Below are 9,072 nucleotides of genomic sequence, written 5' to 3' on the forward strand. Positions count from 1 at the left end.
GTTCCTCTCCATCTTTCAAGATCTATAGCCATTTTTGCTACATTAAAATATAATCTCAAATATTTCAGCTAATTCAAGCATTCTTTTTTTATTTCTAAAAATAGTTGTACAAAGAATAAGAGACAATATCCAATCTAGATTTCAGTTTTGAAAAAAAAAGATTCTGGAAATAAATGTATTCTTAAAAAATAAATTTAAAGTGTATACTCTGTGCTATAGAAGTCATTACTAAATCATTACATCCCTTTTGTAGCATTAAAATTGTTTGGATGGAATAATGGTCCTTGATTTTAGTTAGAAAGCATTCTAGTTAGAATTGGCATGATCTATATGTCACATTTTCTAGAGGCAGGGGATTGCATCAACTGACTTCTAGAGTTTTCCTTCTTTGGAGATTCTCAAAGTACAATGGAAAATGCAAACGTGGTTGCTGCTTATTGTGTGATCTTAAATGTAGCTCTAACTTTCTGGGACTTAGTTTCCTCATCTGTAAAATGAAAAGTACCCTTTCCAAAGTGAGGAGAGTGGATAATCTATAAGGTCAAATCAAGCTCTGTATTTTTCTCCTATATCTGTGGAAGAAGAACTAGATTTGGAGTCAAAGGACCTATGTTCAAATTCCACCTCTGTCATTTACTTTATGATGTTAGTCAAGTAATATAACATCTCCGAGCTTTGGTTTCATCATCTATAAAATGAGAAGTTGTATTAGATTTATGCTCTTTGATATTTTTGCATGTGTTGAGGACACCTTTGGCAATCTGGTAGAACTAAAGACCCATTTTCAGAATAATATTTGTTAAAAAAAAGTGACTACAAAAGAAACTGATTATATTAAAATAAAGACATATTTTCCCCAACCTATGTTCGTGAACCCTGAAATGTATATTTAATAATAAATTTATTATTTGTTTTTAACATCCTTTTCTTTTTAAATTTTGAGTTTTAAATTCTCTCCCTCCCTTGAGCCCCTCCTTCAGCCACTGAAGGCAAGCAAAATGATATCAATCATACGTGTTAAATCATGCAAAAATATTTCCACATTAACCATATATTAAAAACAACAACAACAACAAATAAAGAAAGTAAGAAAGTTATACGCTAATGTACACTCAGAGCTCATCAGTTCTTTCTTGGGAGGAGGATAGTATTTTTTCATCATGAGTTATTTGGAATTGTCTTGGATTATTGTATTGTTCAGAGTAGCCAAGTCTTTCACAGTTAATCATCATTGCCACATTGCTGACTGTGCACAATAATCTCCTGTTTCTTCTCACTTCACTTTGCATTAGTTCACATAAGTCTTCCCATGTCCCCCCTTCCTGGCCAGAATGACACCCTCCCCCATCATTTTTTTATAATTCACAGGTACTACATCACAATCAGTTGCCACAACTAGTTCAGCCATTCCCAAGTCGATGAGTATCCACTCAATTTCCAATTTTTTATCAAAACAAAAGATGGTTTTTATACTCAAACACACACACACACATATACCATACACACTTATGCATATATGTATGCATACGTATGTAGGTGTGTATATACACAAATGTATTATATATATATTATATATGTGCATATACATGCACACATATACATCTAGACACACATACATGCATATATACACATACACATGCATACATATACATAAATATATATACACATATACCCACATGTATGTGTGTATATATGTATGTATGTATGTATGTATGTACAGATGTATGCATATGCTTTTCCTTTGATCTCTTTGAGGCACAGACCAGGTAGTGGTACTGCTGGGTCATAAGTTATGCACAGTTTTATAGCACTTTGAATATAGTTCCAAATCGTTGTCCAGAATGATTGTTCATAACTCCACCAACTGTTTAATAGTGTTCCTATTTTCCCTCATCTCCTCCAGTATTTGTCATTTCTGAAAGGTATTTGGTGGTATCTCAGAATTGCTTTAATTTACATTTTGCTAATTGATAGTTATTTAGAAGATTTTTATATGACTATAGATAGCTTTCATCTCTTCTTCTGGAAACTGCCTGTTTATATCCCTTGACAATTTATCAATTTGGGGAATGGTTCTTTTTTTTTATAAATTTGACTCTGTTCCCTATATATTTGAGAAATGAGACTTTTATCAGAGAAACTTGCTGTAAGGTTTTTTTTTTTTTGGATATTACTTCATTCTCTATGGCACCTTTTAGCAAAATGTACTGTTCCTGATTATATCTTTTAATTAGGTCTACTTTTGCTTTTGCTTTGTCTGAAATCATGATTGCTTCTCTTGACTTGGTTTTACTTCAGCTGAAATATAATAGATTCTGCTCCCGCCTTTTGTTTTATCTCTGTGTATGTCTTTCTGTTTCCAGTGTGTCTCTTATAAACAACATGTTGCTGGATTCTGGTTTCCAATCCATTCTACTATCTACTTCTGTTTTATGGGTGAATTTATCCCATTCACATTCATGGTTATGATTACTACGTATTTACTTCCATCTCCTTTTTTATGTTTATTCCTCTTTCTCTCTCATTTTCTTCTCTATCCTGTCTCTTCTCAAGTCTGTTTTGCTTCTGATCATTGTCTCCCTTAATCTGCCCTCCCCTTATTATCCCCTCAATATGTTTTATCCCCTTCCCCTATTAATTCCCTATTGAGTCAGAGAGATTTGTATTTCCAGCTAAGTGTATGTATATATGTATATATATTGCCATCTTTGAAACAATTCTGATGAGAGTGAGGTTCAAATGTTGTCCACTACTCCCCCCATTTTCCTCTCCATTGTAAAAGCTCTTCCTTGCATGCCTCTTTTATGAGAAGAATGTCATCATTCTACTTTACCCTTCCCCTTTGTCTCTGCACATTACTTTTTTCTCACTTCATTTTTTGAAGATCATCTCAACATAATTCTGTCTATGCAGACCCTGCCCTAAAAATGATAAAGTCTGTATGAATTATAAATATCATCTTCCCACATAAGGATGTAAAGAGTTTGTCATTACTTAGTGTCTCTTATGATTTCACTTTCATGTTTACCTCTTTATACTTCTCTTGACTCATGTTTGAATGTAAAATTTTCTATTCAGCTCTGCTCTTTTCATCAGAAAGTTCTCTATTTCATTAAATATACATTTTTCCCTTGAAGGATTATACTCAGGTTTGCTGGATAGATTATTCTTGGTTGTAATCCTAGCTCCTTTGCCCTCTGGAATATCATATTCCAAGCCCTCTGTTCCATTAAAATGGAAGCTGCCAAATCTTGTGGGATCCTGAATGTAGCTCCATGATATTTGAATTGTTTCATTCTGGCTGCTTGAAGTATTTTCTCTTTTATCTGGGAGCTCTTGAATTTGGCTATAATATTCCTGGGATTTTTCATTTTTGGATCTCTTTCAAGAGGTTGTGTGGATTCTTTCAATTTCTATTTTACACTTTGGATCTAAGATATCATGAGAAATTTCCATGATGATCTCTTAAAATATTATTTCTATTCTCTTTATTAGATGACACTGGCTCTCAGGTATTCAAATAATTCTTAAATTATCTCTCCTCTGATCTTCTGAGGCTGAGATGCAACAAAGTATGGATCAGTTCTCTTCTGCTTTTGCTAATTTTGACCTAACAAATAAAGCATACACAAAAAAACAAACAAACAAAAAACACAACAAAAAACAAAGGTTCTCTACCAGCCAGCACTGTACCACCTTTACATGGAACCACTGATTACAGCAAATGGAGAAATTTTGAATGCTGTGGTTAAGTTCACTTACCTTGGCAGTATACTTTCCAAGGATCCACACATAGATGATGTGGTTGGCACATGCATTGCTGGAGCTAGATCAGTGCTTGGGAGGCTCTGAAGAAAAGTATGGGAGAGAAGAGATATTAGGCTGCCTACCAATCTGAAGTTCTACAGAGCCATTTTGCTGAGCTTGTTGATGCCTGTCAAACCTGGACAGTCTACCAGTGCCATGCCAAGAAATTGAATTTATTCCATTACAACTGTCTTAGGAAGATTTTGAAGATCACCTGGCAAGATAAAATATTAGACACTGAGGTCCTTTTTCAAGCTGAACTACCAAACATTTAAACCATACTGCAGAGAGGACAACTCCAATGAGTTGGCCATATTGTTTGAATGTCAAATGTACATTTGCCCAAAAGATTATTTTGTGAAGAACTCATAGAAGACAAGTGCTCACACAGATTTCAGAAGAAGCGATACAATAACACTTTCAAGATCTCTCTGAAGAATTCTGGAATCATTTGTGAGACATGAGAGACACTGGCAATGACCGCCCACCAAGGTGTGCTCACATCAAGGAAGGCATTGTGCTCTATGAACAAAATTGCAGTAGCTCAAAAGAAACCTGAGATGGGCAAATTAGAGATATCTCCACTCCAAATTTTTATTTGGACCAGGCCTCCATAACATATGACCCATGAGCCACTGGTGGCCTGCCAATGGATTTTGGGTGGCCTGTGAAAAATGTAGGGTTACCACTGCAAACTCTCTCCTGTTTGTCATGTGACCCACACCAACCAACCATTGCCAGTCTGTCTCTAGTCTAACCTATCTGCGGCCTGAAAAAATTTAACCTATTTTAATTTTGGCCCCTACCTACTGCCAAGTTGTGCAGGTCTGAATTGGACTATTTGTGCCCAATCTGTGGTAGAGTCCTCTGAGGTCATATTGGTCTAATTAGCCATAGTTGGACACACTGTACCTTGACCCCAACAGAGTGATGTCATTTTTGTCCTCTTTGAGCACAAAATATAAGAACTAACCAGCCAATTCTTAAATTATCTCTCCTCTATTTTTCAGGTCAGTTGTTTTTTTCAATGAGATATTTCATCCTTTTTTTTTTCTTTTTTATTATTTTTTTTGAAAATTTTTTTCTTGAAATCTCATTGAATCATTAGTTTCCACTAGCTTAATTATAATTTTTAATGAATTAATTTCCTTAGTGAATTTTTATAACTCCTTTATCCATTTGGTCTATTCTGCTTTTTAAGGAGTTCTTTCCTTTAGTGAATTTTTGTGCCTCATGTAGCAATAGGCCTTTTTGTTTGTTTGTTTAAGGTGTTATTTTCTTCACTATTTTTTTTTTTGTGGTGGGGACTCTTTTACTAAGTTGTTAATTCTCTTTTCATAATTTTCTTGCAGCATTCTCATTTCTTTTCCCAATTTTTCCTCTACCATTCTTGTCTCTTTAACTCTTTTAAGAATTGTTTTTTGGGCTTGGGTCTAATTAGCAATTTTCTTTGAGGCTTTGTTTGTAGCTCTTTTGACTTTGTTGCCATCTTCTGTGTTTTCTCTTTGTCTTTCCTTCCACTGTAGTAATTATTTTATACTCTAGTTCATTCTTTTTTTTTCTGTTTGCTCATTTTTTTTCTAACCCATTTCTTGACTGAATTTTATGTTAAAGTTTGACTCTGCTCACCTGGAGATGGGGAGACACCATTCCAAGCTTCAGGCTTTGTTGTGCTTCTGTTTTCAGAGGTAGTCCTGAGGGTCTCCAGTTTTCAATGTTTCCAAAGTGGAGTGATTTGGGGAGAGGTGGGTTCACTGCTCTTCTGATGTGCATTCTGGTCTTTACCTAGGAAGGGCCCCTGCTCATTTGCAGCTACAAGTGCTAGAACTTTTCTCTGCCTTGAAACTGGTACAAGGGGCCCCGCTTCCTTGTCACTGACCACAGATTCTCCTCTCTTCCCTGGAACTTTGACCTAGAACAGCTTATGGTAATAAAGTTGCCAATCTTCTCCAGTAATCTCTTTCTGACCAGTTGCCCAACCCCCTTACATCCCTGTAAGAGTTCCTAAAACTGCTGCTGCTACTGCTACTGCTACTGCTACTGCTGCTGCTGTCAGATCCACCATTAGTACCATTAGTGAGTGTGCATGCACTCCAGACTGGCCTCTACCCTAGTGTCACAGATCTTTCCTGCTGACCTCCAAAGTTGTCTCAAGCTGAAAAAATGCCTCACCTTGACCTTTTCTCAGCTCTGCCATTTCAAAATTTTAATTAAAACATTATTTTAACATTGTTCAGAGGGGAATTTTGGCAGAGTTCAGCTGGGTTGGTGCCTGTATTCTGACATCTTAAACCCTGAAATCTACTGACAGATTCTTTGGGGCAGGGATAGACTGGAGACAGATCTAAATGACTTCCAGAGAATTGTTCATTTTTTTTAGTGTGAGGATTTATACCTCCGAAATTGGTAATTGCTACAAATCAGGGCTTGATTTATTGTTTTGTTGACAAGGCTTAAGGAAAGTATTAACAATGCAGAACGCAGATTAAACACTAAAAGTAATGGTACATGAATTACCCCTCCCCCTCCCTGTTAACCATTTACCAGCATGGCCCTGTTTTGCTTTTTAACCACTGCTTGAGGTCATAAGGAATGCAGTGGAAGATTCAAAGAATGGAGTCATCACAAGACTGGAGGCTTGGTAACTATAGGCTAATAAATGATAACAACATCAACAAATAGCAACAACTGGAATTTATATAAAACTTTAAGGCTTGAAAAATGTTTTATATCCATAATTTCATTTGAACCTCATAAATACTCTGCTTTGGAGGGTCCATCAATTCCAGTTGAAGAATACCTGGACTAAATGACCTCTAAAGACCTTCTAAATCTATTTTTCAATGTTTAAATAGAATGCAAGGATTATCTGTGTCAACATTCGCTGCTTAATAATAGTTGGGAGGCACTTTTTGAAGAGGAGAGAGCTAGCCCCTCTAAGGAAGAAGCTGCTATTATCTTATAAGGAAGGACAACATGGTATCTACAGTTTCAGCAGTGTTTGAGAACAGAGGTTTTGCTAGTCAAACTTCTCTACTTTTGTAAATATAACATGCAATCAGAGGGTGGAATGAACTTCCCCTCCCACATTTTTTACTTGTGGAATACTTTAAGAGTAAATAGTTCATGCTTCAGTTTCCTGTTGGTAAGTATTGTTGAGATCATTTAGGAAGAGGTGGGAACTTTCAGGGACAATAAATGACACAGAGGTTAATGTGGGTCATGTGGCTAGGTTTACAACCACCACATCCCGAAACTTCTGAGGTTATACAATGGTGAAAAATAGATCAAAGCTCAGTAATATGTGTGTATATATATATATATATATATATATATATATATATACATATATATATATATGTTGCATACATTTAAGAATGTGTAAGTCCATGTATGTAAATGTGTGGCTGTAGGTAGATAGATAGACAGACAGACAGAGAGATAGATAGATAGACAGACCTAGACTGATAGATAGATAAAGATAATGATAAATATTGAGTGATTTGTTCATACAATGTAAATATGCGGATATGCTTTGATGCAAAGAATGTAGGAGAAAATAAAAAGAAGTAAAGGGAACTAGGATATTTCTTTCACACCTCAACCATGACCACATTCCCCCAACATGGCAATAGAAAGTAAAAGAAAAGGGTACCAATATGATACAGCACTAAGTTAGGAACAAAATTTAGATAAGGTGCAGTCTCTGATCTCAAGGATATTAGAGTCTGGTAGGTAGATATGACAATACCACAGATAACTTTAATATACAATCTTGCAGGGAAAGTGTTTCACTGAGATATACAATAAAGTTCTTTGTTTGAGGGAGAAGGTCATTAGTAAACAGGAAGATCAAAGACGGCTTCTTAGAAGAGGTGGCATCTGATCTGGGTTTTAAAGAGAGGTGAGGAATTCAACAGTCAAAAGATTACTGTTGAGTTTGTAGAGTAAGTAATTTCTCTTGTGAGTTGGACACAAAGAGTCCTAACAAGAATTAGAAAGAATTGAGGATCTCACTATAAGCATTTCAGAGGACTAGTGCTGATGATCAAAGTTTATCTTTCTTTTTTTAAGCTTATTTAATATTTTATTTTTCCCAGTTACATGTAAAAACAATTTTAATATTCTTTTTTTTCAATTTTGAGTCCCAAATTATTTCCTCCCTCTCAACTGAGAAAGTAAGCAATTTGACATAGTTTATACATGCATAGTCATGCAAACTACATTCTCATGTAAGTCATTATGTGAAAGAAAACATAGAAAAAAAAGAAAAATGAAGAAAGTAAAGAAAAAGTATCTTTGATCTGCATTTAGGCTCTGTCAGTTCTTTCTCTGGAGATGGATAGCACCTTTCATCATAAGTCCTACAGAATTGTCTTGGATCATTTTATTGCTGAGAATAGCCACGTTTTTCATAGTAGATCATCATACAATATTGCTGTTAATGTGTACAATGTTCTCCTGCTTCTCTTCATTTCATTTTGCATCAGTTCACATAAGTCTTTCTATGTTTTTCAGAAAGCATCCTGCTCATCATTTCTTAAAGAACAATAATATTTCATCATAATCATATACAACAGCTTGTCTAGCCGTTCCCCAATTGATGGACATCCCCTCAATTTCCACTTCTTTACCACCACCAAAAGAGTTGCTATAAATATTTTTGTACACATAGGTCCTTTTCCTACTTGTTTTTTGTCTCTTTGGGAGACTGACCTAGTAGTGGTATTGCTAAGTCAAAGGATATGCGTAGTTTTATAGCCCTTTTAACATAGTTTCAAATTGCTCTCCAGAATGGTTGAACCAGTATACAACTTCACCAATTAGTATTTTAATAAAACACTAATAATAATTTTAATAAAGCACCATTAGTGTTTTAATTTTCCCACATCCCCTCCAACATTGTTATTTTCCTTTTCTGTCATATTAGCCAATCTGACAGGTGTGAGGTAATAGCTCAGAGTTGTTTTAATTTACATTTCTCTGATCAATAGTGATTTGGAGCATTATTTCATATGACTATAGATAGTTTTGATTACTTTGTCTGAAAACTCCCTGTTCATATCCTTTGTCAAGGTCTAGCTCTCTACCAGGATCAAGAAACTGTTTTCTGAGGTCAAAGTCCAGGGTCCAGGAATCAGGCCATGCCCTCAAGTTATCAGGGAGAATAAAGGAGAGAGACAGAGAGACAGAGAGAGAGACAGAGAGAGAGAGGAGAAAGAAGAAGAAGAAGAAGAAGAAGAAGAAGAAGAAGAAGAAGAAGAA

The sequence above is a fragment of the Vombatus ursinus genome, unplaced genomic scaffold, assembly GCF_900497805.2.
Source record: "Vombatus ursinus unplaced genomic scaffold, bare-nosed wombat genome assembly UNPS02014786.1, whole genome shotgun sequence".
Classification (NCBI taxonomy): Eukaryota; Metazoa; Chordata; class Mammalia; order Diprotodontia; family Vombatidae; genus Vombatus; species Vombatus ursinus.